At 36.8% G+C, this 15,095-nt stretch overlaps 1 protein-coding gene and 1 long non-coding RNA gene across 4 annotated transcripts in view; both read right to left on the bottom strand.

The window, feature by feature from the left end:
• Znf385b (zinc finger protein 385B) overlaps positions 1–15,095 on the bottom strand; it is a 299,896-nt gene that overhangs the window by 251,616 nt on the left and 33,185 nt on the right. The gene's annotated exons all lie outside the window — the stretch shown is intronic.
• The window catches only part of LOC104870967, a 100,955-nt gene that overhangs the window by 72,478 nt on the left and 13,382 nt on the right, over positions 1–15,095 (bottom strand). The window contains exon 2 of the long non-coding RNA XR_782674.1: positions 4,104–4,335. This is a non-coding gene — a long non-coding RNA (uncharacterized LOC104870967). The remainder of the gene's footprint in view (positions 1–4,103; positions 4,336–15,095) is intronic.

Raw genomic sequence — 15,095 nt, 5'->3', positions numbered from 1 at the left:
TCTGCTTACCACTCTATCTAAAATAGCAATCCCATCACCAATGTAACACACACTTCAAAAGCCTTTCCCCAGTGTACCTTTCTCCGTATATAGTCTTTAACATAGCATGCATATCACGTATGTACTTTATTATCTGCCCATTAATTAGAATGTAAAGTCTAGGAGGCTTTGTTCTCTATTTGCGAATACCGAAAAAAGGCCTGGCATATACTAGGCTCAATCAGTTTTTGCTCAATAGAATGGATACATGAATGAAGAAATTCAAGATTATAAGAAACCATCGTCTATGAGGTGTGCATTAAAATACCTTCGGTCGAAGATGAATGAGAATGCAGGTATACATTGTTTTTCTTGCAGACAAACAAGTATTGAGTGTCACATACAACTCTTCCCAGGAGACAGGGCATACGGCCCCTCAGGGAGTCAATAGTCCAGCTAGGAAGATACACACACACACACACACACACACACACACACACACACACACACACACACTTAATGCACAGGGATGAAGGTGTTACAGGGGGTCCTGGGGGCTTCTGACCAGAGTAGCAGGGACAGAGCTGTATGGAGAAATTGGGCTGGAGAGGAAGCAGGCCAAAGCCAGATGATAAATGACCTCTTCTGTTGTTGTAGATGACTGGATTTAATCCTAGAGCCACTGGCGAATTTAAAGCAAGAAGTTATGACATGAGCAGATTTTTTCTTTACAAATCCATTCCTATAAGGATGTTCTCTCTAGTGTTATTCAAAGGAGCAAGCAAATATAAACCATTTCCAATGCTATGGAATTAGATAATAAATCATATCAAAACAACATAACAGAATACTTAGTCTGCATTAAAATGATGTAGATGAGTAAAAGTTCCCATGATATACAGTTAGAAAATAAGAATTTCAAGAGAGCACATACAACGTGGTTTCTACTAAATTAAAAAATGTATATATCTCTGCACCAGGTTTGTAAAACCACAGAAAAATAGTAATAGTAGCAAACTCTGGGTTGAAGGATTTGAGATGATTGTGTGTTTTTTATTGTGTCATCTGTGTTATCTAAGTTAAATTTATAGTGAGAAAGTATGGGTATAGAAAGGAAACAACTCTTGGGGATTGGACTGGAGAAGACAGCCCTGGTCAGGGACCACGGCAGGAGATCCAGGAAGCATATAAAGAAGGAATGGAAGGAAATGCAGATGGAGGTACAGGTGTTGGGGGAGCTGCTGGCTAATGAGTAGATGCCATGGCCCCAAGGTATCTCTCTTGAGGAGGCCAGGAGATTCTTATCCATCAGGATCTCTGCCCAGTTTGAGCACCTGGTTAGAATTCTAAGCTTCAGTTAATATCATGCTCTGCCTATTCATCTGGCTGAAACTTCCACAAGGAACAACCCCCGTCACTGTACATAAATAATATTTGCAGGACTGTCCCTCAGACAGTCCCTGCACTTACTTAACCCTTGATCCTTTTCAGTACCTCCTGTCATTTCTTCTTTCCTGTAATCTCATTCCCACACTTCCCTGTCCCCTTTCTTCCTTGGCCTAGATCCACCAAATTTGTTTTATTCTTAAATCTTTCTGTTTTTCATTCCAGAACTCTCATTGTGTCAAAAACAAAAGGAAGTAAAACAACAGCCCTACTGCTTCCTGAATAGAGACGAAACCTAAAGGCTGCCTCTAGCTCTCCTCCCCAAAGGAAACCTACATCTCTGAGGGCACTTCTCTCTGGATCCCTCTCCAGTAGCCAGGGCTCTTCCTTCTCGGAAAGGGAGTAGCTCGCTGTCCTCCATGTCCTTCAGTTCTACATCGAGACCACTGGCTGTCACTCTGTCTGTGCAGCTGTTAAGAGCCTCAGTTATCTTTCTCGTTCCTTGTCTTTGCTTCCAAAGCATTAGCAAACATGATTTGCTTATTTGTTTTCAAGTCTTTGGTGCTGGGTTCACTATATCTTTCGTCACCTCCAAACCCATCAGCATCTTTTTTGATTTCAATATCCAGGTAGCCACCCACCTGATACTCTTAGGTCCCTACTGAGGAAAATACAGAAGAATTCAGAGACCCAACTTCTCTGATGCCATGTCTGTTCCTCAGAGAAAAATGAAGGAAACAGAATAGGGTTCAGTAAACTTTGTCTATGAAGGGTCAATTATTAAACATTTAAGATTTGCAAAACTATTGTCACAGCTATGCAACTCTGCTGTTGCCACAAGAAACAAATACTAAATGAATGGGAATTTATGCTCCAATTAAATTTTATGTACACAAATAAACAAAGAGTTGGATTTGGCCCACAGGCCATACACAGGTTGCTGGTCCTCCAAACAGATCTTTGTCCGTTTTCCTCCTACTGACTGGTCCTCCATCCTCCTTTCAGTTCCTACCTCCACCAGTCTCTCATCAATGTTGACAACTCCACTGAAACACTTTTTGTGGTCAACTTGCTAAGAAAAACTCAAATCTCAGACCAAATCAGCTGCTTAGTGCTGGTGGAGAAAATTATTTTTTTCTTCCAGTGAATGTCACAGTTCTTAGTCTTCATTCCCTAGCTTTCAAAACCTCACAGTAAATTTTTTACTTTTTCTTGATCAGTTTCTCTTTCATATTCTCTAGTAGCAACACAACTATTTCCACTTTCCTCAAGAATTTTACCCTACACCTGGCCTCCTTATTCCCAGCATATTATCTTTTATCTCACTTTACGGACAAAGAGAATACAGCTAAAGCGAACTCCTAAACATTTTTCTCTCTCACCTACAAATGTACTGCTATCCAAATCTATATTTCTTTCCCTTTTATCTTACTGGAAGAACTTTGTTTCTCTCTTCCTCCCTCCTGTGCATTTTATCTCTTCCTCATCGGTACTGGTTACCTTCTACCAGCACTTCAATATGCTAACATCTCTCGAAAGATGTAAGACTGCTATGTGGGAGTGGGAATATATATATGTATGTATATATATATATATACACATACATACATATAGCCAAATTTCATGAAATAATACCGATTCTTAGTGCATGTGATGCAATCTAGGGGGTCTATTCTGTAGCATTTTATAATTTTCCATATGTTGACTAAAACCCACTCACATCCAAACTTCACATCCAAATAATAGGTATGCCCAAAATCAGCATATGTGCATAAGGAAACATTTTAGGAATTCACATTGCCACATCCTCCTGGTAGAATAGCAGTATAGTGTTTTCGTTAAAAGTGAGAATAACCTATGGTACATGTTCCTCCACGTAGAATATTCAAATTGTTATATACTAATCACATGGAATACATAGCAGAGAGTAACCTCAGTTACATGTTTCAAATATGGATAAACATCAAAGACAAATAAAACACGGTGCCAAAGTAAAATTATAACATAATTTATAAAGCTTTACATCTATAAAATAATGCTATTTTTATAGTTGTGTGGATGATTATACGGAGACACAAATATCAAATAAAAACATATACAGAAACATTAAACAACAAATTCAAAGTAGTGTTTGTCTCTAGGGTGAGGTCTACCGAGTGCTAGTTCCGTGATGCTTCTCAAATACCTGAGCCACTATGACAAATGTTAAGCTCTGACCAAGCTGTACGATGGGTACACAGGAAGCTGTGATATTAACCTGTTACTGTGAGCACATTTAGACGTCTTGTGTAAATATGCCGCATAGGCACTGTATATGTGCATTTTTAAAAAGCAGTGTTCATTTCAAGGTCCCTTATGTTCCTTCCCTTTCTTTCTGCATGCTCACCCCAGTCAATACTCACCTGGGTATGGTTTTTGATCTGTGTGAGGACTCAGGTTCATACAGAATCCCGGTCTCTTCTGTGAGCTCTAGATCCATATCCAAAAGCTAACGACTTCACCGGATACTGCAAAAACGCTTCAGCTTCAAAGTGCCAAAACTTGACAGCCGGGTTTTTAGCTCAGAGGTTCGGTGGCCTTGCAAGCGCAAGGGCCAGAGTTCAATCCCCGGTACCAGAAAAAAAAAAAAAAAAAGTGCCAAAACTGGATGGAGTCTCTCCCCCCACTCGGGTGCTCCTTCCACGTGGGAAGCAGTGACAGCCCCTATCAGCATCTCCTCCCTTCACCATGCTTCTTACCTAATTCTTCACTGTAGCCTTTGGCTTTTGCCTTCTGAATGTCCTCAACCGCTGTCGCCTTCCCTCCATCTCCACCACCACGACTATAGTTTCCTCTCCGCTCCCACCGCACAGGGTGAGACTCCGGACGAGAGTCCTCAGCACCCCTGGGAGCTGATCAGGGGACTCTCAGGCCCAGCCCCAGACGTGCTTCATCAGAATGTGCCATTTAATAAGAACCCGTAGGTGACTCCTGTGAACGTTAAAATTTGAAAAATATCTCTGTCCTAATGCTCCCATGCAATCTCTCCCTGCCCTTTTCCTAATGCATTGTGCTTTTAAGGGTGAAAAACAAAACAAACATGTTCAAGGTAATGAAACTAGTCCATTCAGCCACGTGCACCTTTCCCCCTTATTTCTTGCTCTTGTCCCTCCCTCTTAGCTTCATCCACCGTGGCTTTCTTTTGGTTCTTCAAATGCATTATTATGCTTTCTCCTTTACCTGGGATGCTTGCGCCTTCTTCAACCAGTTAAGTACTACTTAATCTTCAATCTCAGCTCACTTTTTTCGGGCTACCATAAATGTTACCTCTCTGCCCTCAACTAGAACCGTTTTCTGTGCCATTATTGTCATTTTTTCCGAGGTGTTACCTTCAGAGTCCTGACCACATGATTATTCAGTTAATACTGATCTTACTCATTTTACTGTAAGCTCTATGAGGGCACCATCCAGGTCTGTTTTCCTTAACTTGTATCTGCAGTGTCCAGTACAGGACTGACAGTGGAACAGATTTTCAACAAATACTAGCGAACAGTGGTATGAATGAATATTTAAAAAGGAATGACTCTGCTTAGAGGAGAGGAGGGACAAAAGATCTCTAACTAAGGGTTACCTAAAAGCTTGAGCCATGTGTTTTCTTGCTTGTCCCATAAAACTTTATTTTGCCCCATTCACAGTTTACCAAAAGTAGTAAGTATAGCAAGTATATAAGGCAGTATAGCAAGAATTTTAAAAAATTTTATAATCCAGCTGCCTTACAGAGCCCAGGTAAGGCTACGGCATATTGTTATCTTTATTCTTAATCTGGCCTCTACAATAGATATCATAAAATAATATTCCTTGATAAAAATTTGTCATGCCAAGAAAGGTGCTAAACCTGATAGAGTAGTATACATAGGAAAATTGGAAGTTAGGCAAAATGCCACATCATTTTACACTGCCTCGCTGAGAGCCATGCCTAGCCACACAGATCTGTCAGGAATTAAACTTAGAAAGTCTAAGACAAAGAAGGAGTGAAGAATGGGGTCGGGGATAAAGAGAGGTGCTGGGATATTTATTATACACACAATAATAACTGGCATAATTAATATACATTGAGAACATGTGTCAGTGTGTGCTATTTCAGTAATATCTCAACTCCCTCACAATAATGTAAGAACTAGTGTTATTCCTATTATACATATAAGGCAACTGATGAAAAATATTTTTAAATGACTGCCCGTGGATATCTGGCAACACAACCAACATGAAAACAACCTGCACAGAAGAGAGAAGTTACACATACACACAAATACAAACATACACATAATTGTGCCAAACTGGTAAGTTTTAAATAAGACAAAACTAGGATGATTTAGGCTAAAATAAGTTTGATGAACTTAAAATGTTAACTCTGGAATATTTTAAATAGATTTGTATTAGGTGATTTAAAAATTAATATTATTTAGTGATATCACTATTATTCAAAAGATTAAAGAAAAAGAATTGGAAATTCTCAAAAAAGATCAATCTTATAGAATGATATTGTAAAGGTGGCATCTAAGATCAATGAGAAGACCAAAGATTACCTGAACAACAGTGTTACTGGTTAAGTGAGGGATAAAAGATGAACCAAAATTATACTCAAGGGAAGTTAAATTTGATGTGATTTAAACTTTAAACCTAAAAATAATAGTAGAAGAAATATAGAAATCATAAAGTGGTTAAGTATAGCACCAGAGATAGAATTCCACAAATGAAAAACATTTTATGTCTTACATGAAATTAAAATTATTAAAATACAGATTTACAATAAAACCATACAAGACAATATGAAAATAAACACAAATGACAAGCTTGGAATTTAATTTTTACTATATCTGATAGGATAAAGGCAATACAGTAAGAGCTGTTGAAAATCAATAAATAATAAAAAGCAAGACCTTTACCAGAACTAACTATAGATAGAGGGATTTTCCCTCCAATACTAGAAAAGAGGCATTTTATGCATCAAAATATCGAGTGTGGCTATATCTGGTAGTGGAACTGAAGGTGGTTTTTGTTTGTTTTTTTTAAGATTGAGCACATACTCATTTTGAAATTAGAAAAAGTAAAGAATCTTTATGCAAACCAATATAATAAACCACACAGGAAAAATAATATGTGGAAGTTTTACTCTAGAGAGTAATATTAAATCCTAAATAGGTGTAATTTTATGTAAAATCTTAAGACATAGTTATTTGTTTCTGTCCTATATTTTAAGAAAAATTCTAAACTATGAAAACCTTTACAATTTAACTTTTGTATTAAATGCACATAAGCGTTTCTTCTGTGATTGTAAGGACTCTTGCGTAGATTATTCTCTTAGTCCACCACTAAGTTGAGGCTATTTATACACCTATCTCTCATCTTTGTCCTCCACCTCCTTCTTAACTCTTCATTTTTTTTTAAATGGGGATTGAATTTGGGTCTTCATACTGAGCTACATTGCCAACTCTTTTTTAATTTTTGAGACATGGTCTCCCTTAGTTACCAAGTTGCTCAGGATGGGTTCAAACTCAACCCTTAGTGCTTCAAGACAGTTGTTCTCATCTTTGTAGACCCCAGGCCTAGCTCAATGCCTGAGCACAAGGATGTGTCATAGCTCTAGGTTTCACTGCCCTGAACACGGCCCTCTGATTACAAAATCTGATGCACCAAGAGACGGTAAGTCAGAGCCACTTAGTTACTCCAGGTCCTTTATGGGAGCAGAGGGCTGTGTTTTCATGGAAGCACATTTACTAATTTACTTCAAGTCACTTACATTTCCCAAATGGCTCGTGTACCAAATAGGAATAAGTCATTTGTGAGATTGTAGTCATTTAATGTTAATGACAAAAAAACCCACAAAAAGTTCAAATTTTTCCAAGGTATTTAGTACAAAACCATGCTCAAGAGTAATTCAGACTAAAAGGATGTACAAACAAAATCAGTACAACTAAATTGTTGATTATATTAAATATGAACTGAACTTTTATAAGTATTTAGAACCCTCAGTTACTATTTCTCTCCAAGTGGAGGTTTGGTAGGAGATGTTTTTTAAATGTCCAGTTTCTCATTAGTTGTTGTTATTCATATCAGTATATCAGAATCCTTGAAAGCATTTTTTCCCAACACAGATTAAGACTTTCACCTAAAGCTTTACTTTTATTACTAAAATATCTGTAAAAGGGTTTCTTGCTAGGTAACTTCATGTTTAGGCTATGCTGAGCCAGAGACAGTCATAATATCTGACTTAGTAAAGTCTGAATTAACATGATTTCATTATTCTACCAATATTTAAATACAATGTGACATAAAGTGTAAGTATTTTCAAAACCAGAATTTTTACTAACAAAAAGGTAGTTATTTAATGTAGAAAGGATTTATCCAAGCTTTTATTCAACCACAAGCATATTAACACAAAAGTAATGAGAATTTTATCTTCACTTGTTTAGAATATAGTGGGTCTTAAAAGTGTTTTCTTCACTTTATGATCAAAGATAAATATATATTTCTTCCATTATAAGGCAATTCTAATATTGGTACTTTGAGCTGTACATAAATGTACTGCTTTTACATTTCATTACCCACTAAATCATCAAAGTAAACATTGAAGATTATGAATGTCTGGCTTTTAAACAACTGTTTCTATACATAGTGTTTCTTTACAAATTGCCATTTTCATTTTAAAACTAATTGCTCATGGAATCAGACAATAACAGAATTGAGAGATGATGTGAAGATATTACAAATTTACTCACATTTTGCAACTCACTGTGTTAATATATATATAGAGAGAGCTTTAAAAAAAAACTCTATAATTAATCCTATCTTCCCCAGGGGTCCTCCTCACTAACTAGTTTGTCAGAAGCTGCCAGGAATCCTGGCACGTCACTCATGTCTAACCACACCATGCCACCATTTTCACCTTCCTGAGCTTCTACACATTACCAATGGACAACTTAGTCTGGCAAGTTCCTCTTCCCACCACCGCCCATAAGCCATGGCCCCTTCCCCACTGATTTATTTATACTACCTTTCCCATCCCAGGAGTCAACAACAATGGAGAAAGAACAACCGGAAGATTCATGAACTCTTATTCCCTGAACTTGGTTATTCCTTTCAACTCTCGCTGCATTAGGATGAAAGAGGTAGCCTCTTCCCCTTCTCTTTCATTATTCAGCCATTATATCTTGAGGTAACACTTTGCACCATCTTTTCCTCAAAGGTCCTAACAGCGAATGAAGCCCAAGAAAACACTAGCTTACTGATGTGAATTTCAAGAAGAAGGAATGAACAAAACTCCTGGAGAAATATGCAGGCTGCAGTGCTCATTTTGTGTGACAGGCAGTGGTCTGGGTTCAGACTGATGTCCCATTTACAGGATATAACCGGTTTTAATTGCCGCCAGGTTTATTTAAAAAGATACAGCAGGGAACACAGCATGTCAGCATGATAACATCCAATGCATCAATAAGAAGTCTTCACAGCAGTTCGGTTATTGCCTCCCAGATCCCACAAGATTATACCCAACTCCATCGTAAGAAACGAGATCTCACAGATGAGTGTGCAGTTCACCAACTTATGTCTTGTAATGGCGTGAGCTTATTTTCCAACTCCCTCCAAAGTGTACACTCGGCTATATGGGAACCCTCTGAGGAAGCTGAGGTTTTGTTTTCTTCAACATATTTTCATATATTTGTTATCACATGGGCTCTTGGTTCTGTTTGTTATGAAATAACAGTGGGAAAGGATAAACCCAAGATCATCATCATGGGCAAAACAAGTTTAGACTTGATAGCTCCTTAAGGCAAGTTAAAAAATAAAGGTAATTCTTAAAATGTATGAACAATTTAAAATAGTGATAGCATGCCTAATTGTGACAAAAAATAGCCTGAAATTAAAATACTGGTCAACAGTAGAATATAAATTTCAGGATGATTACATTCTGAAATAATAATAATGATGTGGATTAATTTCAGACTCTGAAGATCCCATTTAAAATACATGGAATAACCACTAAAAAGAAGAAAGTTGAAATGATACACTTCTGGCTATGCCTCCTCCTAAAGCCTAGTAATTGGGTTTCTTCAAAGGGGAAGAGAGGAATGAGGTTTAGGATTTGAGGATTGTTGTAGCAAAGACATTTAACAGTCATCACTAGCAGTGATGTGGAAGGAGTGATTAGGGAGGGAATCATGATGGGAAACCAAGTGGAATCAAGAGAGTATTAAACTTGCTTTCTTCCTTCCTCGTTAAGAATTCCACACTCTTAGTGCTAGGGATGACTGCTAAATTTCCTTGCTACAGCAGTCCTCAAATCCTAAACTTAATTTTTGTCTTTCATTCTCCTCTTCTGCTTTGAAGAGCAAACAAAAATTCAAGCCATACACTATAAGAATGTATCAGCAACATAAAAAAACTAAAAAAAAAAAAAATGCTATCTCTGTCAATAAAGTAATGGCCACAAGTACTTTTTTAGAAAATTGATTCTACTAAAGATATTCATTGAATATGAATAAAAATTTCATACAAGAGAAAACAAATGGCCCATAAACATGAAAAGATGGTCGACCTCATTATCAGGGATGCAAATTAAACCCTGACGACACAGCATTTACAACCACCATATTACCACAATTTTTAAAAGTCAGACAGTCTCAAGTATTGCCAAGGATATGGACACAACAGAATACTCAGCTCCACTGGTCAGGGTCTAAATTGATGCCACAGCTGGGGAAATGCTTTGGTTTTCATTCGTTCATTTAATATATTGACTATTTTCTATGTATCTGGCACTATTCTAGGGCTATAGCATAAATAAAACAGATCAAAATTATCATTTCAAGTTTAACATGCACACTAAATTCACTTCCTAGAGACAAAACTTCCTATAGAGTCTAAATATATAACCTGTACATAGTATATAAATCTGCATTATGCAAATGTCAATGTTTAAAACAGTACCTGCTTCTGCCCCTTTTTCATTGAGTTTATTGTTACTTTTTAGGTATATAGTACACCCACATTCATCATTGGGATTGTGTACCTTTACATGACAGATTGTGGTTCTCATTTTTTCCCCATAGCCCTGCCCTACCTTCACCCCCCTACCCTTCCCTACTTATAAAAATGACTTTGTTTACGTTTTCCTTTTCTCACATTTTTTCTTTTATTTCATTTTACCCTATCCCTCCCACTTCCCCTACAACCTTAGCCTTTTTCTTCCTATTTCACATTCTCAGTTATACAATTTGGATCTCATTTACACTTTTAGTATTTCACATCAGAGAAATTATTCAGTATTTAAACATGTGTGTCTTATTTCACTTAAAAGTATGGCCTCAATATGCATCCTCCTACGAATGACTCTGGTTCCTCATTTTTTATGGCTGAGTAGTATTCCATTTTATAGAAAAATCACATCTTATTTATCTAGTCTCCAACTGGTGGGCAAATGGGCTGTTTCTAAATTTTGGCTATTACAAACTATTATAAACATGGGAGTGTATATATCACTGTGGTATGATTCTTTAAATTCTTTTGGAAACATATCCAGCAGAGGGATAGCTCTTGAGTCAAATGGAACCTCTAGTCCTAGTTCTTTGAGGTATCTCCATTTGGATTTCCACAATGGTTAAACCAGTCTGCACTCCCACCAACAACAGAGAAGAGTTCTTTTCTCCCCACATCCCCGCCAACATTTGTTACTGGTTGATTTCTTGATAGCAGCCATTCTTTGTGGGGTGAGGTGCAATCTCAGTGTTGTTTTAATCTGCATTTCTTGAATAACCGGTGATGTTGAACATTTTTTTCATATATTTATTTGCTGCTTTTACTTGTTTGTCTGAGAAATGTCTGTTCATTTCAGATGCCCATTTTAGAAGTGGCTCTTTACATTTGGGGGGCCTGATTTTTTTGAGTTCTTTATATATTCTAGATAATAGTCCTTTGTCTGAGAAGCAGCTGGAAAAATTTTTTTCCCACATTGTAGGTTGTCTCTTAGCTCTGTTGGTGGTTTCTCTTGAAATGCAGAGCGTTTGAATGAGATCACAGTTGTTCTTTGTGCTAGTTCCTGTGCTACTGAGGATTGGTTCATAGTCTTTTCCTATGTAAATGTCTTTGAGAGTTCCATCTAACTTATCTTCCAGCAAGTTTAGTTTTAATATTTAGATCTTTAATCCACTTGGATTTTAGTGTAGTGCATGGTGAAAGATAAGGGTCCAGTTTTAATCTTTGGCAGACTGAAATCCAGTTTTTCCAACACCATTTGTTAAAGAGGCTATCTTTTCTCCACTGAGGATGGTCAGCTCCTTTGTCAAAGATGAGGTAATTGAGTACATCTGAAGTTGTTTCTGTATCTTCCAATCTATTCCACTGATCCTCAGGTCTGTTTCTTTGCCAGTACCATGCTGTTTTATTACAATGTCTTTGCAGTATAGTTTCAAATTGGGGACTGTGATACCCCTTGTCATGTTTCTGTAACCTAGAATTGTTTTTGCTATTCTAGGTCTTTTGTGATTCCAAATGAATTTTTGGATTGTTTTCTCTAGTTCTGGGAAATACACTGTTGGAATTTCAATTGGGATTTCATTGAATCTGTATAAGTTTTGGTAGTATGGCCATTTTCATTATGTGGACTCTTCCTACCAAGGAGCAGGGGATATCTTTCCATTTTCTTATATCATCTTTGATCTCTTTTTTTCAGAGTGTTGTAGTTTTCAGTGTAGAGGTCTTTTGCTTACTTTGTTAGATTGATTGCTAGTTACTTCATTTTTTGGGATGCTATTGTGAAAGGAATTGTTTCCCTATTTCTCTCTCAGTGAGTCTGTTATTTGTGTATAAGAAGGCTATTGAGTGTTGACCTTGTATCCAGTTACTCTTTTTAAAGTGTCAATTAAGTCTAGAAGTCTTTCGGTAGAGTTTTTTTGTATCTTTTATGTAGAGTATCATATCATCAGCAAATAATGACAGTTTAACTTCTTCCTTTCCTATATTTATTGCTTTAATTTCTTTCTCATGTCTAATTGCTGGGGCTAATGTTACCAGAACTATATTGAACAGGAGTAGTGACAGTGGATATCCTTGTCTTTTTCCTAATTTTAGTATAAAGGTTTTCAGTTTTTGGCCATTTAATATGATGTTGGCTGTTGGTCTTTCATAGATAGACTTTATCAAGTTGCGATAAAGACCATCTATTCCAATTTTCTGCAGGGTTTACATCATGAATGGGTGTTGAATTTTGTTGAATGCTTTTTTTTTGCATCTATTGAGATGATCATATGGTTTTTGTCCTTGATTCTGTTAATATATTACATTTATTGATTTATATATGTTGAACATCCTTGTATCCCTGGGATAAATCCAACTTGGTCAGGGTGTATGAGTTTCTTGATGACCCTCTGTAGTCTGTTTGCCAGTATCTTATTGAGGATTTTGCATCTTTGTCCATTAGAGAGGTTGACCTGTAGTTCTCTTTTTTGGTTGGGTCTTTCCCTGGTTTTGGAATCAAAGTAATACTTGCTTCCAGGAATGAATTTGGAAGTATTGCTTCCCTTTCAATCTCATTTCTTTAAATATCTTGTAGAATTCAGCACTGATTCCATCAGGACCTGGGCTTTTTTTGTGGATAAATTTTTAATTACATTTTTAATTTCACTGATTGTAATTGGGGTATTTAGGATTTTTTAATCTTCTTCATTCAACTTTGGTGATTCATAAGTATCTAGAAATCTGTCCATTTCTCCTGTGTTTTCCATTTTATGAGAGTACTGGTTCTTGAAGTAGGTATCAACAATCCTCTGGATTTCTGCTGGACCTGTTGTGACCTTACCTTTTTCATTCCTAATTGTAGGGATCTGAGCCTTTTCTTTCCTTTTTTAACCAGATTGGATAAGGGTTTATCCATTTTATGTATACTTTTAAAAAACCAACTCTTCGATCTGTTGATATTTTGTATCATTCTCTCAGACTCCATTGCATTGATTGCTCTGATCTTTATAATTTCCTCCCTCATATGAGCTTTGGGTTTTTCTTGGGCTTCTTTTTCTAGGAGCTTAAGATTCATCATCAGGTTATTTGAGCTCATTCTGTTTTCCTAGTGTGGGCATTCACAGTTGCGGGCACTCACTATTTCACTGTTTCCCATGGATTCCAGTATTTTGTATTGGCATTATCATTTATTTGTAAAAACGGACTAATTTCTTCTTTGAGACAATTGATTGTTCAGGAGAGTGTTACTCAATTTCTACATGTTTGTGAAGTTCCTACGATTTCTTTTGTTACTGATCTCTAGCTTAATTACACTATGGCCTGATAATATACATGGGATAACTTAAATTCCTTTGCATTAACTTGAACATGTTCTATGAGCTAATATGTGGTCTATTTTGGAGAATGATCCATGCGCAGCTGAAAAGAATGTATATTCTGATTTTATGAGGTATAACGTTCTCTAGACGTCTATTAAGTCCATTTGTTCCAAAGCTTGCTTCAGTTCTAGTATTTTATTGTTGATTTTTTTTTTGTCTAGATGATTTGCTTTTTTGTTAAAGTGGGGTATTGAGGTTCCCCACTACAGTTGTATTAGTGCTTATTTGGTTTTTCATGTCCTTTAATATTTGTTTTGGATAATTGGGGACATTAATATTTGGTGCACATATATTTATGATTGTAATATCTTCCAATTGGATTGTTTCCTTTACAAGAATGTAGTGACCTTCTTTGTCTCTCTTAATTATTTTTGGTTTGAAATTTACTTTGTCTGCAAATAAGATAGCTACCCCTGCTTTTTCCTGGGCTCTTGCCACATGGAGAACTGTTTTCCATCCCTTTACTTTCAGTCTATAAGTTTCTTTTTGAAACTTTTAGATGTGTTTCTTTCTATACAACATATTGTTGGATTTTGTTTCTTTATCCATCCCACCAATCTATTTCTCTTGATTGGTGAATGATGCCATTGACTTTGATGGTTATAACTGATATATATTGGTTTATCATTGTCATGTTATTTTCCTGTTGTTGGCTCTTTTTAATTTTTCCCCCTCCCTTTAGTTTCTTGCCTTGCCTAATTGATTTGCTCAGTTGGGCCTATGATGTTGTAACTTTCATTGTCTTTTTCTGGGATACTGTTTAGAATTATTTGGATTGCTGGCTTTGTATTCATGAAGTTTCTCAGGTGTTCTTTGTCATGGAAGTACCTTTCTTCTCTGTCAATTTTGAAAGAGAGTTTTGCCGGATACATTAGTCTAGGTTGGAGGTTATTTTCTTTTAGGGCTTGAAATACCTTACTCCAGGTTCTCCTTAACCTGAGGGTTTGTGTTGAAAAGTCTGCTGTAATTCTGATGGGCTTTCCTTAGCATGTGATTTGTTTCTTTTCTCTAACTGCTTGCAGTATTTTGTTCTTCTGTTGGGTTTCTAGGATCTTCACTACTATATTCAAGGTGTAGATTTTTTTTTTATCATGGCTAGTTCGAGTCCTATATGCCTCACTTATCTGTATGTCAAATTCTTCCCCTCTGTTTGGGAAGTTTTCTGTCATTAATTCCATGAACAGTTTTTTTATGTCATGTAATGTGCAGAACTAAGTCATTTACTCTCAGCAAGCCAACAGCAGACCCCTGAGATCAGGCTGAATTCTGGCTGCAAGGCCCAATTTGAGCTCCCTGACCTCCTGCAGGGTTAAACTCTGCAAGGTTCTACATCAGGTTCTGCTGCCCCTCCCCTGAAGATAG

Source organism: Fukomys damarensis, unplaced genomic scaffold, assembly GCF_012274545.1.
Source record: "Fukomys damarensis isolate Sample0158 unplaced genomic scaffold, DMR_v1.0_HiC HiC_scaffold_26, whole genome shotgun sequence".
In the NCBI taxonomy this organism is placed as follows: domain Eukaryota; kingdom Metazoa; phylum Chordata; class Mammalia; order Rodentia; family Bathyergidae; genus Fukomys; species Fukomys damarensis.
This window is presented reverse-complemented; position numbering and strand designations above follow the sequence as displayed.